The 16,433-nt window shown below is 55.7% G+C and overlaps 1 long non-coding RNA gene across 1 annotated transcript; it reads right to left on the reverse strand.

Annotated features, from left to right (window-relative positions):
• On the reverse strand, window positions 1-3,387 carry LOC144946611 (uncharacterized). Its single transcript, XR_013639913.1, has 3 exons — window positions 3,294-3,387; window positions 1,501-1,578; window positions 1-310 (listed from the first exon to the last, which is right to left on the reverse strand). It is a non-coding gene; the product is annotated as an uncharacterized LOC144946611 (long non-coding RNA).
• Window positions 3,388-16,433: the final 13,046 nt, after the last annotated feature.

Below are 16,433 nucleotides of genomic sequence, written 5' to 3' on the forward strand. Positions count from 1 at the left end.
TATGAATTTTGGAAAAAAGGCATATATACAACAGCGGTGAGTAGAATATCCAATCAAAGTGTTGTACTCTACCGCGAGGCTCAATCGTCTATGCTCCCGGTAAACGTTGAAGCGACAGGAAACGTGGTAGCTCGACTCTGAGGCTCGGATGTGGAGGTTCATTTTGTGCACGTTAGATGCAGAGGCTTGGTCGTGTGTCATCACTCTCTATCCACCGTCGCTTGATAGTTTGCTGCTTTGGTTTTCCGCCCCGTTGCACTCGAAAGTCAATCTTCCATCCACGCCTTGCAGTCTTCATTGCGAGCAGTACCTGTGAGATGCAATGGCAGGTGAGAGGTGCAGGTCGTGATTCATGTACGCGCACAGCCCTTTGGTGAATCGCGCGCCCACACTTCAGCACAATGCTCAGCGCGGGTTGGTGAACGCGGGCAACAAAGAAAATGCGACCAACGAAGTACAGTACAACCGTGGATGTTGCTGCTGCTGCTGCCACCACGTTGCACCACAGCGCGGGTCACGTGGAGGTTGCCCGTCCACCCGCTCTGCACTGCCCCTTCCTGACGGCTGATGAGATCGTGGGCCTTGCCTTTATGCTTCGTGATTTATAATTGGATTTTAGGTTAGGCGTACGCAAATGATCTGCCTGAATGCACGTCTTTAAACCCTCCACCACCCGACGTAGCCAAGGAAATGCATTTGTCACGTGGTTTGCACCTCCGATTAGCACGGTTGGCTACGTACGGTGCGAAAGAAGTTCAACATTCACGTACATAGGTAATCCCAGGTCAACATAGGTAATCTCAGGTCAGAAACGACTCTCTCTCTCTCTCGAGGGCGCTACCTCAAGCTCTCGAGAGCACCGCCTGGCGGAGGCTCTTTCACCAGCAGTGACGTGAGCACAGCGTACGTTGAGGCTGCGTGCGGGGCGAAAGAAAGTTCAAGAGGCGGCACACACACGTGGCGGTGGCGGCGATCAGCGCGCCAAGTCGCCATCGTTCCAGCTCGCTCCTCCGGTCGAGTCGAAGGACATTGCTCACGACCGCACGCCGCGGCCGGTGTCAGGACGGCCGCCTTGGCGGATGTCTGTCCCCTGGTCGCTCGGCGCGCGCAGCTCCGAGCGACACGCGGACTGCGATCGCCGTTGCGTTCGGTCGTGGGAATCGTGAAGCGTTTCACGGTGGATAGAGAACCAGGGCGGCCGACGGATTCGAACCGTGAACGTCTGTGGCAGAGCGGCGAGCACGGGGGGCCGCCTCCCCGCCCCACAGAGAAGATGGCGGTGAGGATTTTTGTGGCAGGGAAACTCCCCCATCTCCCCCATCCCCCCCAACCCCCAAATCCCCCACCCCCCATCCCCCCCAACCCCCCCCCCCCCCCCATTTCCCCCATCTCCCCCATTTCCCCAAATCCCCCACCCCCCATCCCTCCATTCTCCCCCATCACCCCTATCCCCCCCCCTATCTCCCCCCACCCCCCACCAGGAACGGAGAAGACACTCACCCAACTCTCTTGATGAGCCTCTTGACCCAGTGCCATTTAGGGTTCAGGCACAGCTGGCTTCCCTTCCATATTGTGGCCCTTCAGTTCACACAGCACAAAGACAAAGATCCCCCGTACAGGCTTCACAGACTGTTGGGGCAAGTGCTGTCAGCGAGTCGCACCTGTGAAGGCCGGCACGGCACACGAGGGGGTGGGTGGCTGGGCAGCACCACGCCCGGCCTCCCTTGTCTCCCTAATGGCGATGTTTACACACTGCACCAGGTACTCATTTGAGCCTGAGTCGACCTAGGGGAGACCCAGGACGGGTTCAGATAATCGTCACTGGTGTTGCCCGTGAGTGGGAATCGAACTCGGGTCGCCGGGTTCTTAGAGCGGCGCGCTAACTGCAACACACAACAACGCACACATACAAAGAACCCCCAACACACACACACACACACGTGCACACGTGACTATACAGACATACAAAGAACCCCCAACACATACACACGTGCACACGTGACTATACAGACATACAAAGAACCCCCAACACACACACACACACACGTGCACACGTGACTATACAGACATACAAAGAACCCCCAACACATACACACACACACGTGCACACTTGACTATACAGACATACAAAGAACCCCCAACACACACACACGTGCACACGTGACTATACAGACATACAAAGAACCCCCAACACACACACACGTGCACACGTGACTATACAGATATACAAAGAACCCCAACACACACACACGTGCACACGTGACTATACAGATATACAAAGAACCCCAACACACACACACGTGCACACGTGACTATACAGACATACAAAGAACCCCAACACACACACACACGTGCACACGTGACAACACAGCGCACCAATAACACCGCCAATTTACCCAGGAAAACCTCACCGAGTCTCAAGTTTATTTTTGAGGAGGGTATATTGCCATGAGATGTTTGGGCGATGAACGCAACGAGTGGTGAGGGTTTGTCTTCGTGTGAGGAGGGGGGCGGGTGGGGGTAACGTGGTGGTGTGGGTGGTGCGGTGGAGTGTGGGAGATTTGTGGAGTGTTTGACTATGGAGACACGTGTGATGGTGGTATGGCGTGGTGCGTGGTCTGGTGTGGTGGTGCGGCATGGTGTAGCGATGGGATGATCACAGCTGTCTAAACCCATAAGAGGTTTACCCCGTATTCTTGTACAGGGAAATTGAGTTTTCAGGTCAATACGGCGTACAGCGGTCTCAATATGGGCAACATAAGTTTGTGTCTATTTGTTTGTGTTTCTCCTTTGTGATGAGACTTTGTCGGATGAACGTTGAGATTTGTAAATGGCACGGGGTGACTAATACGGTCTGAAATGTTCTGTAATAAGGTAGGGCCACTGATAAGGGGGTGACAGGTGTGGATGAGGGGTGATGGAGTGGTCGTGTGGTGTCGTTTATTGGGCCAGACTTTCCAGACCAACGTTACCCCGAATATTCTGCGGGGAACTCCACATTCTCACGGCGAGCGCCAGTGTCTCAACACTACAACCACTCTGGCCTTCCCGCAAATTGTTACATAATTGTATCGCCCCACAGATAGCTGATGGCTAAGTTACCCCCCCCCCCACCTCTCTCCCCGATCAGTCGGTATAACTGCAAGTCCATGGTGTTTGTGAGAGAGCGAGCGAATGAATGAACCTCACAGAGTGAGCGAATGAATGAAACTCACAGAGTGAGCGAATGATTGAAACTCACAGAGTGAGCGAATGAATGAACCTCACAGAGCGAGCGAATGAATGAAACTCACAGCACGTGCTTCTTGCAGATGGGCCCCCCTCTGCCCTTCTCGACGCACCGCACGTGTCTGGCTTCGTGCTTGGAGGCGAACCCCCAGCAGGGGCATATCCTAAACCCGGGGGGTAAACCTAAACACAAGGGAACAAACAAACAACATCAACACCAAGCACACGCGCCGATTAAAATACTTCTCAAAATTTCCCCTGGAGGCCCGCAGGAGGCCTCCCTGGACCCGCGTGACCCCGCCGGAGGGCCACAGAAGGCCTCCCTGGACCCGCGTGACCCCGCTGGAGGCCCGCAGGAGGCCTCCCTGGACCCGCGTTACCCCGCCGGAAGGCCGCAGAAGGCCTCCCTGGACCCACGTGGCCCCGCCGGAATGCCGCAGAAGGCCTCCCTGGACCCGCGTGACCCCGCCGGATGGCCGCAGAAGGCCTCCCTGGAACCACGTGGCCCCGCCGGATGGCCGCAGAAGGCCTCCCTGGACCCACGTGGCCCCGCCGGAAGGCCACAGAAGGCCTCCCTGGACCCGCGTGACCCCGCCGGATGGCCGCAGAAGGCCTCCCTGGACCCACGTGGCCCCGCCGGAAGGCCGCAGAAGGCCTCCCTGGACCCGCGTGACCCCGCCGGATGGCCACAGAAGGCCTCCCTGGACCCGCGTGGCCCCGCCGGAGAGCCACAGAAGGCCTCCCTGGACCCGCGTGGCCCCGCCGGAGAGCCACAGAAGGCCTCCCTGGACCCGCGTGACCCCGCCGGAGAGCCACAGAAGGCCTCCCTGGACCCGCGTGACCCCGCCGGAGAGCCACAGAAGGCCTCCCTGGACCCGCGTGACCCCGCCGGAGAGCCACAGAAGGCCTCCCTGGACCCGCGTGACCCCGCCGGAGAGCCACAGAAGGCCTCCCTGGACCCGCGTGGCCCCGCCGGAGGGCCACAGAAGGCCTCCCTGGGCATGCGTCGCCCAGCCGCAGTTTTGTCCTCGTCAAATATTCAACGACGGCAATGATGAAGTTACGTTCCGCGCGCTCGCGTGGCCAAACACAAAGTGTTTTTGTTCCAGTTATTTTCCAGGTTTTTGGGCGACCCATCTTGTCGACGTCGCTGGTTTTGTATCGGGGTAAGTTGCCTGTCATAGTAACGCGACTGTAAGTAAATGAAATGTCTTCCATAATAGAGGTTATTTTGGGGGGGGGGGGGTATTGGTCGCGAAAGACGACGTGTTAAACAAATGAATGTCTGTTGAATCGTCGTTACCAGCGTTGTCGTGACACCCCCCCTTCTCCGTGTTACAACAGGCGGCTTTGAGCTTGCGCCGTCACGCTCCCATCCTCTGCTGTCGAGCGCACCGACACTAAATCCACGCGTCCTCTCTGTGCACACAGAGGGGGCGCGTGGCGAGACTCAGCTAGTGCGGAAACGATGACGGTATTTCATCCATCAGCGGATCGACCGTGCGTGGCGGCGGCGGCGGCGATGAAGATGACGACGATGATGATGAGGATCATTCTCGAACTGTGCACCCGCTGCTTGGACGAGTGTCGTTATCCGGATTTCTTAAAGAGTCAAGCCCCTTCGCGCGCGCGGAGTCGCCTCCCGGTTCTTCGGTGTTCGCGGGTCAACGAGTCAAACTCACATTGGTGGGACGCGCGGTCAGAGCCTCGCAGGTGTAGGCAGCACCCTCCTGATGAGGAGCCTTGAGACTCCGCGAGGCTCCCACCGGGTAAACAACTGTCGGTGTCACTCCACCGCTGGATGAGGACCATTCCCGAACCGTCGGGGGTTATTTGACCGTATTTCACCACGACGGCCCGAGCGCGTTGATGAGGATCGGGGGAGCGTTGACGTCGGAGCATCGTCACCGTTTTACAACGTCGCCTCTCTGCGCCGCTCTCTGCTGTAAATGCAAATCTCGCGCAGTCGCCTCGGAGTCGTGGGCAAGGCCGCCGCCCATCCAGTCTCCACCCAGGCTCGGACCTGCTGAGCCTGCGAGCTCAGCCGCGAGTTTCATAGCGACGCTTTGACAACCCACTGGCGATCGGCGTTGTTGCGTCACCTACCCACACTTGAGCGCGGTCGGCGACAATGTACGGTGCAAAAGAAGGTCGACGCACTGCACGTACAGATGGGCGCACAACGAACTGAACTAGGCTGTCGCGCCCGGCACACCGCGTCCAGTATACCTGTGGCTGTGGCTGCTGGTCACGGGTTACCTGCTCGGGTCAACCGGCGACTCGCGGATTATTCAGTGAAACAAAAACGAACCCTCCCCGGTCGCAGCTTCGGGTCGTCGATCGGCGCCACGTGGCACAATGTTGGCACTACTCACGCCGATTGCCAAGACGCCGGGCGTGAGTCAGACATCGAAGGGGGGGGGGGGGGGGTTGCCATAGCGGAGGTCCTTCCGCCAGCAGTGGCGTGAGCGAGCGCTTGCGGTGCTGCGCCTTGACTTGTACGCACCTGAAGCAGCCTGACTCAGCAGCACCAGCCCGAGCAAGAGCAGCAGCAGCGCCCGTGAGTCCATCCCCCTCTCTCTCTCGCTCTCTCTCGTGCGGGCGGTCAGGCGACTCGAGCAGCCGGCTGACTTGAAGGTCAGGGTCCTAGGAAACCCCCTCCCTCGACTCTCTCCCCGAGTGGCACCACCACCAGCAACCAGCAGCAGCAGCAACCGCGTGCAAGGCTCCCACGCCACTCCCCAAGCACACTCCCACGCACGCCGGAAGGTGGAGTGGGGGGGGGTGGTTGGAGGTGATGCAGATTAGGCCAAGAGGGAGAGCGGTGGCGCAGCGGTAAGCGCAGCTACGGAACCGGCGTCTCGAGTTCGATTCCCGCTCACGACCGATAACGGTGGCGAATATTGAACCGGTTCTGGGCCACCACCGGGGCGACTCGCCGCTGACAATGAGCACCTCGCCCGAGTGTCAACATTAGCACCGGGGAGACATCGGCTTTGGCCACCCACCACGCCACGCGCGTGCTCAGCTGACGGCTCTTTGCACCGTGTGCGGTCTGTGGAGCGCCACGATGGGGGTCGTCGTCGTCGTCTTGGGCACGCACAAGCGGCGGTCATTCCGGCCGTGCTTTCACGAACGTCAACCAAATGAAGAAGTCCCCCCCCCGCCCCCCGCGGTTGCCCGGCTTAAGCCGCAATGGTGCAGCAGGTCTCTGGCGATGCGCGCACCGTGCCAGCGGCGTGTCCCCCCCCCACCCCCACCGCTGGCCTCGGTATTCCATCTGCCGCGCCGTGAGATTGGGCGCTCGCTGGGCCTTGGCTGGTGAAAGAAATAAAGAAAAAGAGAGAAAGGAAGCAGAGTTTAGTTGTAGTTGAGTCGAACTGGCGCACTCTGGAGCAGCACTCCGGGCTGTTCAGAGCGGTCCCGCTCCAATTCCTCGCGTCTTCGTTGCGGAGCAGATTCGTGATGTGCCGCGTCACTCGGGGAATGCGCGGAGGGCAGTCGAGGGGGCAGCAGCAGCAGCAGCAGGGCAGCCTTGACCCGTTGTTGGACTGCACGTCTATTGCTCGTCTAGTCGAATCGCATTCGCAAAACCCGCGCTGACGAGCGCGGCGAGGTATGTTCCAGCCAGTACCGGATTCTCCCAGTAGCACGAGTAGTTACAGCGAGGGAAACAAGTATTTGACCCCCTGCTGATTTTGTACGTTTGCCCGCTGACAAAGAAATGATCAGTCTATAATTTTAATGGTAGGTTTATTTGAACAGTGAGAGACAGAATAACAACAACAGAATCCAGAAAAACGCATGTCAAAAATGTTATAAATTGATTTGCATTTTAATGAGGGAAATAAGTATTTGACCCCCTCTCAATCAGAAAGATTTCTGGCTCCCAGGTGTCTTTTATACAGGTAACGAGCTGAGATTAGGAGCACACTCTTAAAGGGAGTGCTCCTAATCTCAGCTTGTTACCTGTATAAAAGACACCTGTTCACAGAAGAAATCAATCAATCAGATTCCAAACTCTCCACCATGGCCAAGACCAAAAAGCTCTCCAAGGATGTCAGGGACAAGATTGTAGGCCTACACAAAGCTGGAATGGGCTACAAGACCATCGCAAAGCAGCTTGGTAAGAAGGTGACAACAGTTGGTGCGATTATTCGCAAATGGAAGAAACACAAAAGAACTGTCAATCTCCCTCGGCCTGGGGCTCCATGCAAGATCTCACCTCGTGCAGTTGCAATGATCATGAGAACGGCAAGGAATCAGCCCAGAACTACACGGGAGGATCTTGTCAATGATCTCAAGGTAGCTGGGACCATAGTCACCAAGAAAACAGTTGGTAACACACTACGCCGTGAAGGACTGAAATCATGCAGCGCCCGCAAGGTCCCCCTGCTCAAGAAAGTACATACATGCCCGTCTGAAGTTTGCCAATGAACATCTGAATGATTCAGAGGACAACTGGGTAAAAGTGTTGTGGTCAGATGAGACCAAAACGGAGCTCTTTGGCATCAACTCAACTCGCCGTTTTTGGAGGAGGAGGAATGCTGCCTATGACCCCAAGAACACCATCCCCACCATCAAACATGGAGGTGGAAACATTATGCTGTGGGGGTGTTTTTCTGCTAAGGGGACAGGACAACTTCATCGCATCAGAGGGACGATGGACGGGGCCATGTACCGTCAAAGCTTGGGTAAGAACCTCCTTCCCTCAGCCAGGGCATTGAAAATGGGTCGTGGATGGGTATTCCAGCATGACAATGACCCAAAACACACGGCCAAGGCAACAAAGGAGTGGCTCAAGAAGAAGCACATTAAGGTCTTGGAGTGGCCTAGCCAGTCTCCAGACCTTAATCCCATAGAAAATCTGTGGAGGGAGCTGAAGGTTCGAGTTGCCAAACGTCAGCCTCGAAACCTTAATGACTTGGAGAAGATCTGCAAAGAGGAGTGGGACAAAATCCCTCCTGAGATGTGTGCAAACCTGGTGGCCAACTACAAGAAACGTCTGACCTCTGTGATTGCCAACAAGGGTTTTGCCACCAAGTACTAAGTCATGTTTTGCAGAGGGGTCAAATACTCATTTCCCTCATTAAAATGCAAATCATTTATAACATTTTTGACATGCGTTTTTCTGGAATTGTGTTGTTGTTATTCTGTCTCTCACTGTTCAAATAAACCTACCATTAAAATTATAGACTGATCATTTCTTTGTCAGTGGGCAAACGTACAAAATCAGCAGGGGATCAAAAACTTTTTTCCCTCACTGTACATAAGTAGTAGTTATATAAGTAGTAGATATATAAGTAGTAGCTGCATATGTCGTAGCTACGGGCCCCGCACTTTCAAGGGCCCTGCGCTAAACGCTTTCAAGCTATCAATAGCGGTTCAGTGATTCTGCACTTGCTCTTACTATAGATTCCAAAGAACACAGGATGAGATGTTACTATCCTTTGTGCAAGCACTTCCAAGAGTTCATGAACAGTGAGCCTGGTGACATTTGGGGAGCGCATCGTCAGTAGTGAACCTTTGGTTCCTAGGGTGTTTGGGCCTTTCACACTATACACCCTCCCCAAAGGCGGCCAGCGACAGGGTGATCAATCCTACGCTTGCGTCCCATTCCCAATTAGTCATAGGAGTTGCCTTGTTGTTGATAGCCAACATCCCATGGGACTATGCATGGCAGGGGCGTCCTCCTCCCTGAGTCAAGCATTGTTGACTGCATACCTCCTGGCCCTCTCACTTTGGGGCCCAGCTGGGGTCTTTCCTCTTCATCCAGAGCCACTGACTGCTGCCTTCTGCCGCCTCCGATACAGCTCCGATTGCCGAACGCTGGCTCTGGCCCTTAATTCCCAGGTCTCGAAGCAGTCTGGTTGTAGATGTTGCCACAAAACCTCTGCAGCCCACCTCCACTGGTCGGACTTCTGTGTTCCAACCATGATGCCGTGCTTCGGCAGCTAGATCGGCATAGCGCAGATGTTTTCGCTCATAAGCCTCATCTACTGAGTCCTCCCAGGGTACTGTGAGCTCAATGATGAAGACCTTCTTGAGCGAACGGGACCAGAGCACCATGTCAGGTCTTAGGGTGGTGGTTGCGATCTCCGGAGGAAACACAAGTTGCCGGCCAATGTCAGCTAGCATTTTCCAGTCGCGGGCCAAGCGCAGCTGGTCTCGCTCCATTGGTGTAGAGCCGCTCTTCGGTGGTTTAGCCCCTTCGCGGACAAAGGTCGTCCGTAAGGGGTGTGATGCTGCTGGAGTACTATACCGCCTTCAACTTTTATGAACGACTGGGTGTATAAGGTTAGCGAGTTGTCGTATTATCTGGCTGTATAGCAAATGAAACAAATACAATTACTTTACTATGCAAGTTAAACATTTATGTTTTAACCTTTATGTTTTTTATATATTTAGGGCCCCTTTACCAACAACATATGCTACAGGCCCCGCACTAGCTTAGTCCACCACGCTGAGCGCTTCATCTCCTCCTCCTGTTTCACTTCAGGTTATCACCCGTCCCGGTGTAACCCGGGACATCCCCGGCGAATGGTGTGCGTGCTCGGGTGGCAGTAGTTTGATCTTTGTACCGAGATATGGTGGCATTTGCGTTGAACTACATCGCAGGATATTGCACAGTTTTTATGATGGGCCTCGGCTGACTGAGAAATGTGTGCGGATTTGGTGATCGACTCTGAAGCCCATCACCCACCTCCGTCTCCCCCACCTCATTGCAATCCGCACATTGAGAACACGTCCAACCTAAGGCTGGAAGCGTCTTCTCATGATCTGTCTTCATGCGCTTGGGGGGGAGGTGCGGGGGGGGGGAGTGGGCATGCAAATAATGTCCGACGTTTCGTGCTGGGAGCTTCTTCTGCGGCCAGTTGAGTTCCTGAAGAGGCCCGAGCAGCGCGCTCAGCGACACGTCAGAGTCCCGGGCGATTCGGACCACGCGCCCGCTCGCAAGAGACGTGGGCACACACAGACAAAGATCCCCCGTATAGCCTTAACAGACTGTAGGGGCAAGTGCTGTGAGCGAGTAACACCTATGAATGCCGGCGCGGCGCACGAGGGGGGGTGGGTGGCCAACCACCACGCCCGGCCGCCTTTGTCTCCCAAGTGGCGATGATTACACATCGCACCAGGTACTCGTTTGAGGCTGAGTCGACGTAGACAATCGTCACCGGTGTTGGCCGTGAGCGGGAATCAAACCCGGGTGGCCAGGTTCGTAGCGCAGCGCGCTGACCGCTACACTACCGCTCCCCACTAGACGTGGACACGTACCACACACACACACGTACCACACAAACACACGTACCACACACACACACACGTACCACACACACACACACGTACCACACAAACACACGTACCACACACACACACGTACCACACACACACACACGTACCACACACACACACGTACCACACACACTCGCGCACGCACCCGGAACGATTATTGTTCGCAAAATTATTTGCCTGTTGATCTCAAGTTGTTTGCGCTGGGAACGTGGTGGGGGGGTGGGGGGTCACCGGTGGGTCTGTGCATCCTCACGTGACCTCTCACCTTGAATTGAAAGCGGGGTTTTTGTTGCCGCCGTGTTGTTGTTGGCGTGCGTGTGAATGCCGAGTTATTGCTTCTGCCAGTCTAAGTTTAGTGCCGCCCTCGTGTGTGCAGGAATGTTCTCGCGCCGCGCTCATGGTGCCATCGCAGGTAGGCGGAGGAGCTCGCACCCCCCACCCCACCCCCGACTCCTCCATCTCTTTGAACACGCTTCAGCAAACACACGTTTCGGCACAAAGCCGCTGGCCTCGCCCGAGCATCCTCACATTCCTGCTCGCGGGGGAGCCGGAGCGTCGCGGTCGTGCCCTGAGCCTCTGGCTGCCTCTGCCGGCCCGCGCACGCCGGCGTGGTGAAGTTCAGCCACGGAGATCACGTGGCCGACACGACACGGGAAACCCTCGGGCAGCAGTGTATTGGCATGGAGCTGTGCTCAATGCTCGACGTTTATTCATTGACGTATTTGTCAGTACGGCCAAAAATGAAATAGGGCACGGGTTGGTGAATGCCCTTTTGTCCGAGCGGGTTTGTTGTCGTGGCAATGCCCCTCAAGGTGCCACCATCAACTCGTAGGCAAAGAATCGCCAGTTCCACCACCAACTCTTGGATGATGCACACCCGGCACAAAGCCTTTACCGGTTTAGAATTATGTCAAATGGGTGTTTCACGTCCACTTTGGAACAGACGCCGTGTAGTTTTTTCTGGTAAATACCACCGCAGGAATACTATAAGCTAAGCTAGATAAATATTCATTTCACCAGGTAAGGCCCACTGAGCTATTTTCAGAAGCGACCTGGCCACAAACGAAGTGGTGGTTAATCGCGCATTTAGAGCAGGCAAATACTCCACACGGCCGTTTCTAAGTGTGGAGGGGAAAACCGGAGGACCCGGAGAAAAATCCACGACGACCACGGGGAGAACATTGCAAACGCCTAAATAACCTGGCATCGTCAGGGTCGGGATCGAACCCACGGCCTCCTGCGTACCAGGCGAGGGAGTTAACACGTCGCCACCGCGGCACCCCAACTAATAGCCGGGGCGGCCGGCCGGATTCGAACCGCAAACCTGGATTGCGTCACCGTGCAAGCGGTGACAAATGGTTCGCGCGCCTACCGCCCGCTTGCCGTGGCGCGTGACGTGCGTGCGATAATGACAATCTGCTGAGCGGATCAAGTGAGAACGCCGCTGTAATTTCCCCGAAGAAAAGTGCTCTTCGTAAAATCCCCCGAATCGTGACTTTCGTGAAATGACGAGGCAAGCGCGCGTCGCTGTCACACGAGAGACATCCACTCTCCCCCCTCCCCTCCACCCCGTGCCCGGGGCAACGTCTCTCACTCTTGCCTGCAATAAAGTAAAACATCAGCACCACACGCAGTGCCACTCGTACTGACCAAACGTCTCCACTGCTGCTGAGAAATGTACCTGAAAATTACTCGATTGGGGTGCTACACAGCAGCGGTAGCAGCAGCAACATCGCCCCCACCCCCCATTACTGCGAAAACTTGGCTGGACCCTCCTGAAAAATGAGTCTTGAGACTCAATGAGGCTTCCCTGGGTGAGCAAAGCGTAATCATCATAACTTGGCGATTTTCTGTTTTTACAGAACCAAAGCGCTGGGTGACAATTGTGATGATGGTTCGATTACAAAAGTGAAACGTGAATGCAGTTAAAGCACAAGGAATCGGTTTTAATCGATGAGTCGATGCATCGTTTACAAGACGGACTCCTCCTCCTGCTGCTGGAGCCACGCAGTTCCTCACTTACTGCTGCACCGGATGAAGTTCTGAGTGAAGCAGTCGGAGTGATCGATGGAACAACGCTCACTGATTCACTGCTGTCACTCACTGGGGGTCAGTCGCCTTCTCATATCACTCTTCTATCACTGCTAGCATGGTTACACGTGAAGCTCACTCATTGATTTGTCCATCCATGTTGAGGAGTTGGGCTACCAGACACTGACTGTTTCGTCTCATTTACATTGTGTCCAACCACAACATTGCAGGTCACAGGAACTCACTCGCCCATCTACTCACCCACTCACTCACTCACCCACTCACTCACTCACTCCCCTATCCACTCACTCACCCACCCACTCACCCACCCAGCCACTCACCCACCCACTCACTCACCCACTCACCCACTGACCCACTCACTCACCAACTCACTCACCCACTAGCTCACTCACTCACCCACCCACTCACTCATCCATTCACCCACTCATTCACTCACTCACCCACCCACTCACTCATCCATTCACTCACTCATCCACTCACTCACTCACTCATCCACTCACTCACTCACCCACTCACGCACCCACTCACGCACCCACTCACCCACCCACTCACTCACTCACCCACCCACCCACCCACTCACTCACTCACTCACCCACCCACCCACTCACCCACTCACTCACTCACCCACCAACTCACTCACCCACTCACTCATCCACTCACTCACTCACTCACCCACTCACCCACTCACTCACCAACTCACTCACCCACTAGCTCACTCACTCACCCACCCACTCACTCATCCATTCACCCACCCACCCACTCACTCATCCACTCACTCACTCATCCACTCACTCACTCATCCACTCACTCACCCACTCACCCACCTACCCACCCACTCACAACACTGCAGGTCACAACAACTCACTCACCCACCCACTCACTCAACTACCCACTCACTCACCCACAGCACACGAGGGGGTGGGTGGCCAACACCATGCCCGGCCGCCTTTATCTCCCTCGTGGCGGCGTTTACGCATTGCACCAGCCCTTCATTTGAGGCTGAGTTGACCCAGGGGAGGCCCGGGACCGGTTCAAGACAATCGCCACCGGTGTTGCCTCCGAGCACAGAGTCACGTGCACAGCCGTGAGCGCGATCGACGTCGCGAGTGTCGCTCACCGCCACGTGGCTCGCTCACCACCACGTCGGCTCATCACGACGTCGTCTCGACCACCACGACGTTGGGCGGTGTTCGCAAGCGCCGTGGGGCTCTCGGCGAGTCTGTGGGCGCCGATGTTTGAATGGCCCCGGGCGGAGCAGCACCGCTCTCTGCTGGTCACGACGCCGCCACCGCCCGCAGCTCTTCGGCTCCAAGACGCCGCGCGGATGCCGACGGCGACTCGACACTCGGGGGGGGGGGGCTCTCGAGTGTGGGGGGCGGGAGGTGGGGGGGGGGGCATCGCTCGCAGCGCCCGGTGGCTCTCCGAGTGGGGGGGGGGGGGCGCTTGCTCCTCTTGTCGGGAGCAAAGTTCACGTTTTGCGCTCGGGTGGTGAAAGAAAGGGACCAGCGGTGATCACAATAAAGCGAGTTTATTGCTTTAGTTGTTGTTGAGCAGCAGATAAGGAGACGTCTCGTGGGTCACAGCGTGACAAGGCGATAACCGACAGCAGTACGACGGCATGACGACGAGACACATCCACATCGGAGCAATAAAACACGGCGTTACAAAACAGTGCACGATTAACGTCAATTCCCATTATTTAGTTTAATTACGTTAATTAATCACTTCATTTACAATCAAGCGACGGGTCGGACAAATGACAAGAATCACTCATTCACACGAACGTGCTTTTCTGAGATCGCGTCAATGCAAATGTGTCGTCAACCCACCGCCACCCGACACGGCCAACTCGTAAGGCGCATCACGTGCCGATTGATCACCCACGTGACACGAACTCCTTCGCCACCACCTGGCGTGCTCACTGATTGGCACGTCTTGTTAACGTGACCCAACAAAAACAACAACCACCACCAACAACAACAACCACTAATCACCACCACCAACAACAACGTTGCAATATTATCAGTAATGATAATTGTTTTTTTACCCTTCTATCTGGCAACAAAACTGACACCTTTTTTACAAGGAGTCATGTTTGCATAGACCACAATACCTGCAGTCATAATGCAAACAAAAACATAACTCTGATAATGTATGCACTGTCCTTGAAGTTGATTGGTCCACACCCGAGACAGCTTTCCTTAGAGCCTAGTCTCACATGGGTTGGACCAGATGACGCAAAAAGGCGCATACATTATGACTGCAGGTATTGTGGTCTATGCAAACATGACTCCTTGTAAAAAAAGGTGTCAGTTTTGTTGCCAGATAAAAGGGTAAAAAAACAATTATCATATTTTTTCTTCTGGCAAATGAGGTTCCAATGGTGATTATCAGTAATATTCAGTCAACTTTCGCCATCAAAACGAAGTTGCGTAAGACATCGAAGTGCTGCTGTTGGTCTCGATCGATCCCACGATAGCGACTCCCTCCCTCCTCTCGCTCTGCTGCCCCACGGTGCTTCCAGGGACTTTCCTGTAGCCCGCCTCTCTCTCTCTCTATCTCGGCGACCTCTCCACGCCCCTAGGTGTGCAGCCGGCAACCAGCAGGCCGTGAAGAGAGATAAAGGCCACGGGATACAATGCGGAGTGTCAAAGTGAGACACATCCACGCTGCCTCAAACTCCTCACGAGTCGCCACGACAGCTGCATGCGAAACACGGCAATGAGCAGAGTTTGTGATTCACACATCGGTTTTATGTTTCGTGCTCGGCAACCTCGTGACCTTGGCGGAGTTCTGTCGTGTCGCCAGACCCCTTCACCACCCGACGCAGCCAAAACAAATGGACCGGTCACGTGAACCATTCTCACAGCCACTTGGTGTCTGGTTGCTCGACCTGGTTGCGATACATTCTCATCAGAGCCGCAGACACGAGTTGAAGCGTGGCGCTTCTGATGGCCAGCCGCTCGCTCTCTACCCTCCTGAGCGCCCACCCACCCCACTCACCCACCCTACTCACCCACCCCACCCACTCACCCACCCCACCCACTCACTCACCCACTCACTCACCCACCCCACCACACTCACCCACCCCACTCACCCACCTACCACACCCACCCCACTCACCCACCTACCACTCCCACCCCACTCACCCACCCACCCACTCACTCACCGACTCACCCACCCACCCACTCACTCACTCACCCACCCACTCATTCACTCACCCCACTCACCCACCCCACCCACCCACCCACCCCACTCACCCACTCACCCACCTACCACACCCACCCCACTCACCCACCCACTCACCCCACTCACCCACCCCACCCACCCCACTCACCCACCACACTCACCCACCCACCCCACTCACCCACCCCACCCACCCCACTCACCCACCCCACTCTGTGCTCACCATGACCACTCAGCCTCATCCACGACCTCGCGCGACTCGGGACTCGCCAGCCGCGGGTGACAATCGCTCATCTCAGTGGCATCGTGACAACGAACGCGCCCCCCACCCCCTCCTCCACCACCACCACGCAGTGCGGACAGAGGAAGACGGTCGTCGCGATCATTCGCCGAGCTGTAGGGTTGCCCTGCCCGTCCGGGCAAGCGGCGCTGATGCCCCGAATCGAGACGTCCACACGTTTCTGGATCAGACGAAGACCTTTGGGGGACGAGGCGATGGCGGGGAATTATGAAGGCGCGGGAGGGCGCTCAGAGTTTGCTTATCGCGAGAGACGAGATTTTGTGTTAAAGAGACGAGAGTTTGTGTTAAAGAGACGAGATTTTGTGTTAAAGAGACGAGATTTTGTGTTAAAGAGACGAGATTTTGTGTTATAGAGACGAGATTTTGTGTCAAA

This window comes from Lampetra fluviatilis, chromosome 41 (assembly GCF_964198595.1).
Source record: "Lampetra fluviatilis chromosome 41, kcLamFluv1.1, whole genome shotgun sequence".
In the NCBI taxonomy this organism is placed as follows: Eukaryota; Metazoa; Chordata; class Hyperoartia; order Petromyzontiformes; family Petromyzontidae; genus Lampetra; species Lampetra fluviatilis.